The sequence below is a fragment of the Ranitomeya imitator genome, chromosome 6 (assembly GCF_032444005.1).
Source record: "Ranitomeya imitator isolate aRanImi1 chromosome 6, aRanImi1.pri, whole genome shotgun sequence".
NCBI classification, from domain to species: domain Eukaryota; kingdom Metazoa; phylum Chordata; class Amphibia; order Anura; family Dendrobatidae; genus Ranitomeya; species Ranitomeya imitator.
The window spans coordinates 315,625,401-315,640,695 of NC_091287.1; the positions used below are offsets into that span (position 1 = coordinate 315,625,401).

Consider the following 15,295-nt stretch of genomic DNA (forward strand, 5'->3'; position numbering starts at 1 on the left):
TTGGACTCAGCCGACATCTCTGAAAAGTCTGCAAAAATTCCTGGGCTTTGCTAATTTTTATCGTCGCTTCATCTGTAATTTTTCTAGCATTGCCAAACCATTGACCGATTTGACCAAGAAGGGTGCTGATTTGGTTAATTGGTTTTCTGCTGCTGTGGAAGCTTTTCAGGAGTTGAAGCATCGTTTTTGTTCTGCCCCTGTGTTGTGTCAACCAGATATTTCTCTTCCGTTCCAGGTCGAGGTTGATGCTTCTGAGATTGGAGCAGGGGCGGTTTTGTCACAGAGAGGTTCTGGTTGCTCAGTGTTGAAACCATGTGCTTTCTTTTCCAGGAAGTTTTCGGCTGCTGAGCGTAATTATGATGTGGGCAACCGAGAGTTGCTGGCCATGAAGTGGGCATTCGAGGAATGGCGTCATTGGCTTGAAGGAGCTAAGCATCGCATGGTGGTATTGACTTATCTCGAGTCTGCCAAGCGCTTGAATCCTAGACAGGCCCGTTGGTCGTTATTTTTTGCCCGCTTCGATTTTGTGATTTCGTACCTTCCGGGCTCTAAAAATGTGAAGGCGGATGCTCTGTCTAGGAGTTTTGTGCCCGACTCTCCGGGTTCATCTGAGCCGGCGAGTATCCTCAAGGAAGGAGTCATTGTGTCTGCCATCTCCCCTGATTTGCGGCGAGTGTTGCAAAAATTTCAGGCGAATAAACCTGATCGTTGTCCGGCGGAGAAACTGTTCGTCCCTGATAGGTGGACTAGTAAAGTTATCTCTGAACTTCATTGTTCGGTGTTGGCTGGTCATCCTGGAATCTTTGATACCAGAGAGTTAGTGGCTAGATCCTTCTGGTGGCCATCTCTGTCACGGGATGTACCTACTTTTGTGCAGTCCTGTGGGATTTGTGCTAGGGCTAAGCCCTGCTGTTCACGTGCCAGTGGGTTGCTTTTGCCCTTGCCGGTCCCAAAGAGGCCTTGGACACATATTTCGATGGATTTCATTTCTGACCTTCCCGTTTCTCAAAAGATGTCAGTCATTTGGGTGGTCTGTGATCGCTTTTCTAAAATGGTCCATCTGGTGCCCTTGGTTAAATTGCCTTCCTCCTCTGATTTGGTGCCTTTGTTCTTCCAGCATGTGGTTCGTTTGCATGGCATTCCTGAGAATATTGTTTCTGACAGAGGTTCCCAGTTTGTTTCTAGATTTTGGCGAGCCTTTTGTGGTAGGATGGGCATTGACCTATCTTTTTCCTCGGCTTTCCATCCTCAGACTAATGGCCAGACCGAACGAACCAATCAGACCTTGGAAACATATCTGAGATGTTTTGTTTCTGCTGACCAGGATGATTGGGTGTCCTTTTTGCCGTTGGCTGAGTTCGCCCTTAATAATCGGGCCAGCTCGGCTACCTTGGTCTCTCCATTTTTCTGCAATTCTGGGTTCCATCCTCGTTTCTCTTCAGGACAGGTTGAGTCTTCGGACTGTCCTGGTGTGGATTCTGTGGTGGACAGGTTGCAGCAGATCTGGACTCAGGTAGTGGACAATTTGACCTTGTCCCAGGAGAAGGCTCAACTTTTCGCTAATCGCAGATGCCGTGTGGGTCCCCGACTTCGTGTTGGGGATCTGGTTTGGTTATCTTCTCGTCATATTCCTATGAAGGTTTCCTCTCCTAAATTTAAACCTCGTTTTATTGGTCCGTATAGGATTTCTGAGATTCTCAATCCTGTGTCTTTTCGTCTGACCCTCCCAGACTCCTTTTCCATACATAAAGTATTCCATAGGTCGTTGTTGCGGAGATACGTGGCACCTATGGTTCCATCTGTTGAGCCTCCTGCCCCGGTTTTGGTGGAGGGGGAATTGGAGTATATTGTGGAGAAAATTTTGGATTCTCGTGTTTCTAGACGGAAACTCCAGTATCTGGTTAAATGGAAGGGTTATGCTCAGGAAGATAATTCCTGGGTTTTTGCCTCTGATGTCCATGCTCCAGATCTTGTTCGTGCCTTTCATGTGGCTCATCCTGGTCGGCCTGGGGGCTCTCGTGAGGGTTCGGTGACCCCTCCTCAAGGGGGGGGTACTGTTGTGAATTCTGTGGCTGAATTCACTCCTGTGGTCACAAGTGGTACTGCAGCTTCTGAGCTTCCTCCCTCAGGTGTTCTGGTGAGCTCGTTGGCTGCTTTGTTATTTAACTCCGCCTGATTCTGTCTTCCTTGCTCCTTGTCAATGTTCCAGTGTTGGATCTGAGCTTCTGGATCTTTCCTGTGGCCTGCTGCTCTGCTTAGATAAGTGCTTCTTTGCTTTTGTTGCTACTTTTTCTGTCCAGCTTGTCAATTCGTTTTGCTGGAAGCTCTGAGACGCAAAGGGTGTACCGCCATGCCGTTAGTTCGGCACGGTGGGTCTTTTTGCCCCCTTTGCGTGGTTTTTTGCTTTAGGGTTTTTTGTAGACTGCAAAGTTCTCTTTGCTATCCTCGCTCTATCTAGAATATCGGGCCTCACTTTGCTGAATCTATTTCATCCCTACGTTTGTCTTTTCATCTTGCTAACAGTCATTTTATGTGGGGGGCTGCCTTTTCCTTTGGGGTATTTCTCTGAGGCAAGTCAGGCTTGTTTTTCTATCTTCAGGCTAGTCAGCTCCTCAGGCTGTGCCGAGTTGCATAGGTAGTGTCAGGCGCAATCCACAGCTGCCTTTAGTTGTGTTTAGGATAGGTTCAGGTATTGCGGTCTACAGAGATTCCACGTCTCAGAGCTCGTTCTATTGTTTTTGGGTTATTGTCAGATCACTGTATGTGCTCTAATTGCTGGCACACTGTGTCACTGGATTGCCTACATAACAACAGACACTGCCACTGCTTTCTACAATGCCACTCTTGCATCAGCTATTGACACGGTCGCCCCTAACATGCATAGCAGAGTGCGACGAACCAATAGACAACCCTAGCACAATAACATCACTAGAAAGCTTCGGCAAGTATCCAGAATTGCAGAACGGCGTTGGAAGAAAACGAATTCACAAGATGATTCCACTGCACTCAAACAAGCAACACTGGCATTCAAACTAGCTCTCACCTCTGCTAAACAGACCTACTTCACAACCCACGTATCTTCCTTATCCCACAACCCCAAACAGTTGTTCAACACTTTTAACTCCCTCCTCCGCCCACCACTGCCCCCTCCGAGTTTCCTAATTGTTGCTGAGGACTTTGCCAAGCACTTCAAAAATAAGATAGACCAAACAAGGCAAGTCTTTGTTGTCAAACCACCACAACCCCTTTGTATGCCAGACCAATGCCCAAACCCCATAACTTCACTCTCCAAAATCTCTGAAGGGGAGCTTGCTCACCTTCTCTCCAAATCACACCTCACCACTTGTGCACTTGACCCCATCCCATCCCACCTCCTCCCCAACCTCACCACTACACTAATCCCATCCCTAACCCATCTCTTCAACCTTTCACTAACTTCTGGTACCTTCCCTTCTGCCTTCAAACATGCCACAATCACACCTATCCTCAAAAAGCCATCACTTGACCCAAGCGCTATGTCCAGCTATCGCCCCATATCTTTGCTCCCATTTGCTTCCAAACTCCTTGAGCAGCATGTCCATGCTGAACTTTCCTCTCACTTTGCATCTAACTCTCTCTTCGACAACCTATAATCTGGCTTCCGTACCCACCATTCCACTGAGACTGCCCTGACCAAAATTACTAACGACTTACTTACAGCCAAAGCTAACAGACAATTCTCTATACTCCTCCTCCTAGACCTGTCCTCTACCTTCGACTCAGTTGGCCACTGCCTCCTACTACAGATCCTCTCTTCTTTTGGTGTCAAACACGTTGCCCTATCTTGGATCTCCTCATACCTTGCCAACCGCACATTTAGCGCTTCCTACTCCCATACTACCTCTTCATCTCGCCCCCTCTCTGTTGGAGTCACCAAGGCTCTGTCCTAGGACCCTTACTCTTCTCAATCTATACACTCGGCCTGGGACAACTCATAAGGTCCTATGTCTTCCAGTACCATCTATATGCCGATGACACTCAGATCTACCTCTCTGGCCCAGATGTCACCTCTCTGCTCACCAGAATCCCAGAGTGTCTATCAGCCATATCCTCCTTCTTCTCCTCTCGCTTCCTCAAGCTCAATGTGGACAAATCTGAACTCATTATCTTTCCTCTATCACGCATATCTTCCCTACCTGATCTATCTATCAAAATAAATGAAATCACACTTTCCCCTGTCCCCAAAATCCACTGCCTCGGAGTAACCCTTGACTCTGCCCTGTCCTTCAAACCACCCATCCAAGCTCTCGCCACCTCCTGTTGCCTCCAGCTCAAAAATATTTCCAGATGCAGCGCCCCAGAAACCTGGTTGTTGCAGTGGTGTCGCTCTGCCACTAAGGGGAGTGATGGTACGTCTGATGGCACTAAAGGAGTTCACCTGACCAGGTATCACCAGCACACATTACACTTCACACTCCGGCCACTAGGGGGAGCAAAAGGTTCTATTTATTAGGCCACTCCTCACACTTTGGTAAAACTGGGGGTTGGATAGGAAGTGAAGGAGAAGCTGACTGGGTTTTGCCCAGGCATTATCCCGTGGCAGGGGGTGTTGCGGGGGAGACTTCAGAGGGGTCCCTGTCAGGCGTGGGAACCTGGCAGAGACTTAGCGACAAGGACAGATCGTTACAGAGCCGCGCCTGCACTACCTTGCGGCGGCATCTAAAGAAAGGACACGAAGCAAAGGATATTGTGGACAGTGAGAAACGAGATCAAGCACAAAGGAGAGCCAGTAGGAGTCGTGCCCCGAGAACGGCAACATCCTAGCGTAGCCGGTGACCGGAACACCGAGGAAGTAACTGACTTTATGCCTTACTTCAAATACCGCATGACAGTTAATTATAGGTTGGCTGTCTACCATACATCACCTAAGCAGACATAGGGGGCAAGCGTGGAGAGGGGCGTCTCTGGGGTCCCAGAATAGCTCCGAGCCTTCCCGTCAAACGGGTGCATCCTATCTATAACAAACTTGGGGGACGGAAAGAGAGAGAGAGAACTAGAAAGAACGAGAACAGAAGTTGTGAGGACTATCCCGAATGCTCAGCAGGGAAGAACTACAACACACAGGCGCTAGTGGTATGCACTGATTTCCACCTGCAAAGGGAACTCTGGATGTGCCTTCGGACCGGCCGGTCTCAGACAGCCCTGTTAGCAGTGCTCTGGATTGAGGATCCCGAAGCCTTCAGTAAAAGGTAAAGAGACTGCAACCCTGTGTCCTCGTTATTGACTAAGCCTCACATCATCGCCACCTACACTACTGGGAAGCCCTGGGGACATACTTCACCTGTGGGAAGGCATACCATCTAGCTGCCATCACATGACCCCAGTGGACCCCAAGCAGCGTCGGTCACCCTGACCGAGTACCACAGGTGGCGTCACGAAACCTTAGCCGACTTTCATCATCCCTTTTATTGGACGCCCCTTAGCAGGGTCGCGGACCGGGTCCAGCCACCGTGACAACCCCAGTACTGAGAAAGAGAGGACCGGTACCGAGTAACCCACGGCCCTGCGTCTGGGGGCGCTCCACAGAATCCGTCCTTTCCTCAACCCACACTCTACCAAGATGCTCGTGTATGCCTTAATCATCTCCCGCCTCGACTACTGCAACATACTCCTCTGTGGCCTACCTTCTAACACTCTCGCACCCCTCCAGTCCATCCTTAACTCTGCTGCCCGACTAATTAATCTTTCTCCTCGCTACACTCCTGCTTCACCTCTTTGCAAATCCCTTCACTGGCTCCCAATTTCCCAGCGTATTCAGTTTAAATTACTAACACTGACCTACAAAGCCATCCATAACCTTTCTCCTCCGTATATTTCCACACTAATCTCTCAATATCTTCCCTCACGTAATCTCCGTTCCTCCCAAGACCTCCTCCTTTCCTCCACGCTTATTCGCTCCTCACTAAATCGCCTCCAAGACTTCTCCCGAATATCACCCATCCTCTGGAATTCAGTGCCCCAACACATCCGGCTATCCACTACTTTTGGATCCTTCAAAAGAAACCTGAAAACCCACCTCTTCAAGGAAGCTTGCAGACCGTAACGACCACACGGCCACCTCAACACCATTGGAGCTACTGCAACCCTCGACCTACTGTCTCCTTCCCCATAATCCTGTAGAATGTAAGCCCGCAAGTGCAAGGTCCTCTTCCCTCTGTATCAGTCTGTCATTGTTAGTTTTGTTTACTGCAAGTGATATTTGTATTTTGATGTAACGCCTTCTCATGTACAGCACCATGGAATTAATGGTGCTATATAAATAATAATAATAATAATAATAATAATAATAATAATAATAATATTCACTTCCCCATATACTGGATATGGCTTTCTAGGGGGGTTGAAGACTAAACAGCATGCGTGCTCCTGGCTGCATCCAATGCACTGTTTTTCAGTGCAGCGACATGTTACCTCACTACTTGTCACACTGCTCCAGCTCTGTCAGCTGTTGGAACACAGCATCTTCTCCCTGTCAGTTATTTGTCCTGTGTGCTCAGTAACCTCAGCACTTCTCAGTGTATGGCACAGACACACAGGATAATCAGCTACCAGAGCAGAACAAGCTCAGTAATACTGTCAGTTCCTGGGCACTCATTGTTCTGTCAGCTGCTGGCTCCTGTGTTGATTATGAGTGATAAAAATTTGAATAATCAATAAATGTGTTGTGCAATACTCAGTTCAATTCCACATTATGGTACCATTAGAAACACATGATTTAGACAGATATCTATAGATAGATATTGAATGTATTTCCATCTATAGCTCTATATCTATTTCTTTCAATCAGCTGTCTATATCTAGCTATCCATCTAGAAAACACAGGAGCCAGCAGCTGACAGAACTCTGAGAAGTGCCGATGTCACTGAGCACAAAGGAACCAGCTGACAGGGCAGGAGAACTGCTCATTTTACTGTGCTCTTTTTGCCCTGTCAGCTGATTGTACTGTTTGTGCTATGCACTTAGAAAAGTGGATGTTGCTGAGCTCCTTCTGCCCTATCAGCTGATTATCTTGTGCATCTGTGTGCTATACACTGAGAAGTGCCAATGTTACCAAGTACACAGGACAATCAGATGACAGGGCAGGAGGAGCAGACTGCCGACATCCAACAGCTGACAAAGCTGTAATACTGTTCCCAGAAGAGTACCTAGGGGTTTGGTTCAGGGAGTAGGGGGGGCAAACTTATGAGTTGGCCCCTAACCGTGTAACCCTGATTATAAATATGGAGGTGCACCCTAATAATGGATTTAGGAAAACCTCATCAGATAACCACACTATAAGGCTAAGTTCACATCAGCGTTTGGAGGCTTTGCGGAGGGCTGCGTATGTCTTCCGCTAAGCTCCGCCTTCTTCCGCATACTTCTGCATGCTTCCTGCGTACCTATTTTTAACCCCTTTCTGACCTCGGATGGGATAGTACGTACGAGGTCAGAACCCCCGCTTTGATGCGGGCTCCAGCGGTGAGCCCGCATCAAAGCCGGGACATGTCAGCTGTTTTGAACAGCTGACATGTGCCCGCAATAGCGGCGGGTGAAACCGTGATTAACTATTTAACTAGTTAAATGGCACTGTCAAATGCTGACAGCGGCATTTAACCGGCGCTACCGGCCGGGTGGCTGGAATTGAGCGCATCGCTGACCCCCGTCACATGATCGGGGGTCAGCGATGCTTCTGTATAGTAACCATAGAGGTCCTTAAAATGCAATAAAGGGCGATCAAAAGAATGTATCTGCATTGAAATGGTATAATTAAAAACGCCAGCTCGGCACGCAAATAATAAGCCCTCAACCGACCCCAGATCATGAAAAATGGAGAAGCTACGCTTAGCGTCCGGTGCGCCCCTCAGAGCGCTACTGACTATGCTGAGGACTGAGGTAACCTGCTGCTGCATTGACATACAGTGTATGGGAGTTAGCCAGGAGCACGCACTCAGCATCCACCCTCAGAAAGCTGTATTCAGTGTCTGTGCAGCTGAATATGGATTTAACCTGAGCAAAGTGTCTAGAAACAGGATAGGGGGACAGCTTCTAGAAGGTTTTTGAAAGGTTTTCTTTCAGATTTTATTTATAAGGTATGCTTGAAAGTTTATTAAAATCACTTGCCCTACATTATTATTGGATAAAAATTAAAATGACAGCTATGCTTTAATAATAAAGTGATATGATTATTCTAGAGGTAAGATTTATTTGAAGTTTTCCGGGTATATGCACTCCCCTGCAGCTGATTTAGAATTTATCACCTTTCCTTTTGGGAAAATGCATATAATATTCTACAATCTTACCTGTTATACAACCCCTGCCAAAAATTATGGTATCACCGGCCTTGGAGGATGTTCATTCAGTATTTGAAATGACTTTAGTTTTGTGCCATGTTTGTGATCTTCTTTTCTACAAAATTAAACAACTGAATAAACATCCTCCAAGGCCGGTGATTCCATACTATTTGCCAGGGGTTGTAAAGTGCCAAACTACTCAGTTTGCTAATAGGTGAAATATCTCTATTAACAGGCATGGTCATTAATATTAACTGAATGCATGCTATTTTTATTAGTATAAGGGATTTTGGTTTTGAAATGGCTACTTGTATAATATGCCGATATGTTTATTTTTTTTTTAATGTATTATCTACTACTTTTATGTGGATGACCTATCCAATGCATATGTCATGAATGTAAGATCGATGGGGTACTGCAGATCTGCAGAACCCAGAAACAGCCACACTGAAAATCTAGGTCACTGGCTCTGATGATCACAGGTAAATGGTGGGGTTCCAGGTGTTGTGGCATTCCCCATTCATCAAATGTGCTACTTTACAATCTTACTCCAGTCCCCGACTGGAGTAAGATTGTCGTAAGGTGCACACGGGACAAGTGACGTTTTGCGCTTTGCCTGATTAATTAAAGAGAATCTGTCAGCAAAATGTTTCTAAGTAATGTACACACATGGCCGTATTGGTGTTGTGATACTGAGTAAAACAACACCTGTGATGAAGAAAACCATTTTGTCATAGTTTTGTGAATTGGGTCAGACTGTGTGTAGCATCTTCGATTCTGCCACGACTACTCTGCTGCTCCTGTTGTCTGTGTCATTCTTCTTGTTTAAACTTTGCGCCAGTACTGACCTAGCCACAGGTGGCCCTTGCGTACATTGATCTCCTGGCAGTCTTAAGAAAAATGGAGCATGTACAGATTAGGATCTCAGTTCAATGAGATCTCAAGCTGCACATGAACCACATTTGGCTTCATCCTACTGAAGACCACTGGGAGGTCAATTTGCGCATGCGCCGCCACTGGCTCCATTTTCCTGAAGATTGTCAGGAGATCACTGTGCACAAGCACTGCCCACAGCTAGGATGGTGCCAGTGCAAACTTTAAACAAGGAGAATGATAAAGACAACAGGAACAGCGGAGGGGTCTTGGCAGAACCGAAAACCCTACCCACAGGTCCACCCCACAGTCCAGCCCCGATGCATGAAGATATGATTACAGGAAAACTACAGACACTGATTACCCAAAATCCACAAAGCGTATTTCTTCAGCACAGGTATCATTTTATTCAGTGTCACAGCATCAATATGGTCATGTGTATAGTATACTTAGCAAAATCCTGCTGACAGGTTCACTTTGAGTGGCATGCATCTCGTAATGAGCCTCGCACTCCATCACTCCTTCTAATCGGGACTGGTATAAAAGATACTGGTCTTTGTGACTTGGCGCCTAATGCCACAATGCAAAAGGAAAATAACTTAAACAAAACTTAAATGATCAATCGAGGCATTAGAGCTTGATGCATTATTACAAATACATTATTACAAATTATTACAAAACCCCGGGGAATGAAGGAAAAGTAGGACAATGGCCTATATTTACCTTCATTTGCGGTGAGGTGCCCTCTGCTGGTTGTCCCTCGAGCGTGGGAACTTTCCTAGAAAGCTCCCAGGCTCGAGTTCATATGAGGACAACCAGCAGAGGGCGCCTCAAAGCGAATGAAGGTAAATATAGGTCATTGACCTAGTTTCCATTCATTCGCTGGGGTTTTGCAGCCACGAGCACCGCTGCATTAGCAGAGCTCCTGGCTGTAAAATATTTTAACCCCTTCAGATGCATTTACATCGTGGGACATTACAGATCTTTGGAAGGTATGTATATTGTTGGTTTATTATTTTTTCTTTGTTACAGAGCGAGGGTCTTCAGATGGATTGAGCGTAGAATAAAATATTACAACAACCTTTGTGTTTATTTCATTAAAATACTTTTTAATAATGTGTTTGTTTGTTTTTTAACCCTTTACTACTATTGGATTAAAAATGGATAGGTGTCATAATTGATGCCTCTCCATTATTAATTTGGCTTAATGTCACCTTACAATAGCAAGGAGGCATTAACCCTTCATTACCCCATATCCCACCGCTACACGGGAATGGGAAGAGAGTGGCCAAGTGCCAGAATAGGTGCATCTCCCAGATGTGCCTTTTCTTGGGTGGCTGGGGGCAGATGTTTTTAGCTGGGGGGGGCAATAACCATGGACCCTCTCCAGGCTATTAATATCTGCCCTCAGTCACTGGCTTTACTACTCTGGCGGAGAAAATTGCGCGGGAGCCCACGCCAATTTTTTCCGCCATTTAACCCTTTAATTTAATAGCTAGAACGGTCAAATTTTGCATATACACACTACTAACATTAGTAGTGTGGTATATGCCAAAAAAATGGGGATATGAGATGGTTTACTGTATGTAAACCATGTCTCATATCATGTCGGGTTTAGGAAGGAGATAGCAAAAGCCGGCAATTGAATAACCGGCTTTAAAGCTATCTAGCGCTGTATGAAGTAATAATATATATACATATATGTGTCTACTGACATATATATATATAAATATATATATATACCTATTCTATGTGTACACATTTATTCTACCTATTCTACTGTAAGCTGTCTGTGATTTTACTGTACACCGCACTGAATTACCGGCTTTTCTCTCTAACACCGCTGCGTATTTCTCGCAAGTCACACTGCTGGTCCGTGTGTAATCCGTATTTTTCTGGCTTCCATAGACTTTCATTGGCGATTTTTTTTGCGCAATACGGTGACAAACACAGCATGCTGCGATTTTCTACGGCCGTAGAAAGCCGTATAATACAGATCAGTAAAATACGGCAGATAGGAGCAGGGGCATAGAGAATAATTGGGCCGTGTGTAATGCGTGTTTTACGGACGTATTTTATGCGCTCATACATCCGTAATACTCGCTAGTGTGACGCCGGCCTTATACTGCTGTCTTATCTTTATATTTTATAGATCAAAATTTGTTCATTTAGTGAGCAATTTCAAAATACATAAAAGGTTTCCTATTGTAATTTTCCCTTAGGAAAACCTTCAGACTCACAGAAGACTATTTTATTCTTTAATTTTGCCATTTCCTTTTCACTTATTGATTTCTGAGAATAGCTGGGTTGCTGTTTTCCTAGCATAAAAGAAGTACAAAAAAAACTGGCTTATCCAGTACAGGTGTGTCAGAAATGTGTTCTAACCATACATCAATGTCTTACCTGTCATGCAATCATCACCTACAAGTTTAAATGAAGCCTTTTGTTAGGGTGGAGGAAGAATGTATAAAAATGAAACATATATAAACATGTGAGCACTTCAGATATAATTTATTAATAACTGGTATACAAAAAAAAACAATACAGATATTCATGGAAATTATTGCTCTCTATTTGGCTCATCAAAAAGTGCATAACAAAGCATACAAGTAAAAGCTATAAAAGCTTACACATTGAAATTTTTGCTACTAATCTGAGAGCAGCATGATGTAGGGGCAGAGAGCCTGATCCAAGGGATGTCACTCAGTAGGTTGTTTGCTGTAGTTTCAACACAATCAGTGTTTTATCACTGCAAGACTAGGTGTCTCATGCAAGCCAGTCCAGCTAATCCATCTAATGCAGCCACTAACACTGATTAGCAGCTTTCAACATTGTACAGTGTAGAGAAAAAGCTGCCAATCAGTGATGTGGGCGGGGTTATACAGGGCTCAACATTCATAGCACTGCTACATTTGCAGCAGCGAAAAAATATGGATTTTATCAAAACTTCACCAAGCAGTCTAGTAGGTGTCATATTCCTGGAATCAGGGTCTCTGCCCTTACATCATGCAGCTCTCACATTACATAGCAAAAACCTGCTAACAAGTTCTAATGGCTTTATGGTATTTTCTTTTTTGATCAATGTTATACGTTGTGCTTTGGATTTCACATTGCTTTCCTCTGCAAATTTGGAACCGGATCAAAAACTCCAACTAGTTATTAAAAGTATAAGGCCCTGATTCCTCACGACTGGGTTGGATAAAAAAAAAGAGGAAAAGTATCAGCCTTTTTATTACACTTATTCATTTGTTAGAAATTAAAAACTGCAACAAACTTTGTTGTTTGAATCTGGCTCAAGCACAGTTTATAAACCAATAAAACGTAGCTCTTTCTCTCACTAACACATGCTGGGCAGATTTGACATGATTACTTTTAGTATTATTAGATGAAATGAGCAGATAAGAGCAATTATTGCTCATAACCTCATCATATTGATTTATGGGTTTTTTCAAATTGATGCAATTGTGTATTCGGTGAAAATTAAAACTTGTCCTTGCATGACACGAAATACTGCAGAGGATACAGCTGTTTTGTCATTTGCTCACGCATTTTATATACCAAATTATTCTCTAATGGATTGTATTGGGTTCTATGGAACTAAGGGCTCGTTTATACAATTGTAATATATGGACGTGACCAGTGCAATGCATATGGACTGTCCGGGCAACAGTTTTCTCACATGGACTAAGTGGCCATGTGCAAAAAAAAATAGTTCTGTTCTATACATTGGATGAGACTTGCCCATTCAGGTCTATGAGTACCTTCGTACTCCATCCAATTGTTACAGACACATTGATATTATTAACTTGTAAATTATACTCGAAGTTATGTTTAGTTATGTACATTTAAAAATTTGATGCATAAAAACAGATGAGATGGCACATGGACATAAAATATGGAGACACAGATACCAAATGAATATAGATGAAAATCAGCGGAGTTTCCTGTATGAAAATTGGACAGTATTTCATATGCATGTCTGACCCCTAGCTTAAAGGGCCACTGTCACCCCCTCCAGCCGTTATAAACTAAAAGAGCCACCTTGTGCAGCAGTAATGCTGCATTCTAACAAGGTGGCTCTTTTAGTTTTTGTTTCTGTTATTCCCACAATAAATGTATTTATAATTTCGCTGAAATACCTATCTTTGTCCATGGAGGCGGGACTGAAGCCTCCTCTTAGAAGCGCCCAACTGCCGTCAGTCATCTCTTGTGTAGATTTTCGCCGCCCCCTCAGCGCTGTTATTGTGTGAATTCCGGCGCCTGCGCTCTGCTCTTCTGCCTTGCTCAGGCGCATAGAGCATTTGCCGTCCTAGCGCTGGTGCCGGGTTCCGTTCTGCGCCTGTGCGGGCAGTGCGGCCACCCTGTTACTGAATCCCCGCCCCGCACTGTGTTATGCATTATGCACAGTGCGGGGCTGGGATTCCTGGGCATGCGGACTGCGCTTCCCAGACGCTCCCCAGATCCCCCGCCTTTCAGCGTTGCCAGAATATACAGGTATCCTTGCCGGCGTTTGAAACAGCCGCACAGAACAACGCTGGAAGGCGGGGGACCTGTGGAGCATCTGACAAGCGCAGTGCGCATGTCCAGGAATCCCAGCCCCGTACTGTGCATACTGCATAACACAGTGCGGGGCGGGGATTCAGTAACAGGGTGGCCGCACTGACCGCACAGGCACAGAAAGGAACCCGGAACCAGCGCTCGGACGGATAATGCTCTATGCGCCTGCGCAAGCGCCGGATTTCACACAATAATAACGCTGAGGGGGCGGCGAAAATCAGAGCCACCTTGTTAGAATTCAGCATTACTGCTGCACAAGGTGGCTCTTTTAGTTTATAATGGCTGGAGGGGGGTGACAGTGGCCCTTTAAGGGCTCGCTCAGATGTGCGAATTATACGGACAGGTGCTGTCCTTGTGCTCTACAGACTGTACATGAAGAGCATACATACATATTATAACTCATGGCCTATATTCCGTTTCACAGCATCATGACATGACTGTACAGCAAGGTTGATGTGCATAGCAAGATATTCTCTCTCATAGTCTACGGTCAGACCATTAGTATTTGGTCGGTTTTTTACATCAGTATTTCTAAGCCAAAATCAGGAGAGTAATAAAGATGAGCGAGTAGCATTGTTGCTCGGGTCTCCCCTAGCATGTTCGGGTGATCTCTGAGTATTTGTTAGTGCTCGGAGATTTCGTTTTTGTCGCCTCAGCTGCATGATTTACGGCTGCTGGACAGCCTGAATACATGCCTAACAAAGAAAAATTCTTCACATGTATTCAGCCTGTCCAGCAGCCATAAATCATGCAGCTGAGTGGAAGAAAACTAAATCTCCCAGCACACCAAAATACTCGGAGATCACCCAAGCGTGCTCGGGGAGATCCGAGCAATGAGTATATTCGCTCATCACTAGAGAGTAACAATCAGAGGAAAAGTATAGTAGAAACACATCACCACTTCTGTATTTATCACCCACTCCTGGCTTTGGCTTACAAATACTGAGGGAAAATACTGACTAAATACTGAACGTGTAAACGTGGCCTAAGACTGCATAGTATAAATAACTTATAGTTTAGTATAATGATTAAGAAATAATTTGTCTATCATTTTTTACATTTTTTTTTGAGGAGGATAGTCTTAATAATTAATGTTTATCTAAATTACTTTTACATACTGACAAAACTCAGCCACAGTTTGACTATTTTTAGATCCACACACAATATAAATTTGGTTACATTGAAAGAAATGAAAATTATATTTACCTTCACTTGAAATTCTGAATATAGAATGATCCAGTTGTGCAAGACAGCGCAAGTTGCCCAATATATAGCGATCTTTACCACACCCACAGAATGTGTTTTATGCCAGTTAAAACACAATTAAAATATAAAAGCCCTTAAGCTGATGACATTTCAGGGCTTTCCAAATTCTGAATTCTCTAGTTTTCCAGAGTATAATTGTAAAGGATTTGTACCAAGTTTTAAATTTAACTTTATGTTTACTGAGGCCCCCACTAATTCCAAGACCGGGGCTCTGTGATGCTCCTCAAGAATAAAGTGTTGATTGAGAATGTGCATCTCTGCTTTAACCATCCTGTGTGGGACTGCTGGAG

The 15,295-nt window shown here is 44.6% G+C and overlaps 1 protein-coding gene across 2 annotated transcripts in view; it reads right to left on the reverse strand.

Annotated features, from left to right (window-relative positions):
- The window catches only part of LOC138642551 (serpin B3-like), a 54,371-nt gene extending 39,292 nt beyond the window's left edge, over nt 1–15,079 (reverse strand). The window contains exons 1-2 of one of the 2 annotated variants that reach the window (XM_069730771.1): nt 14,946–14,972; nt 11,586–11,603 (exon numbers count right to left, since the gene is read on the reverse strand). The gene's annotated coding sequence lies outside the window, so the exon portion shown is untranslated. Of the gene's footprint in view, nt 1–11,585; nt 11,604–14,945 lie in introns of both variants that reach the window. The other variant, XM_069730770.1, reaches the window with a different exon arrangement.
- Between the last annotated feature and the right edge of the window lie 216 nt (nt 15,080–15,295).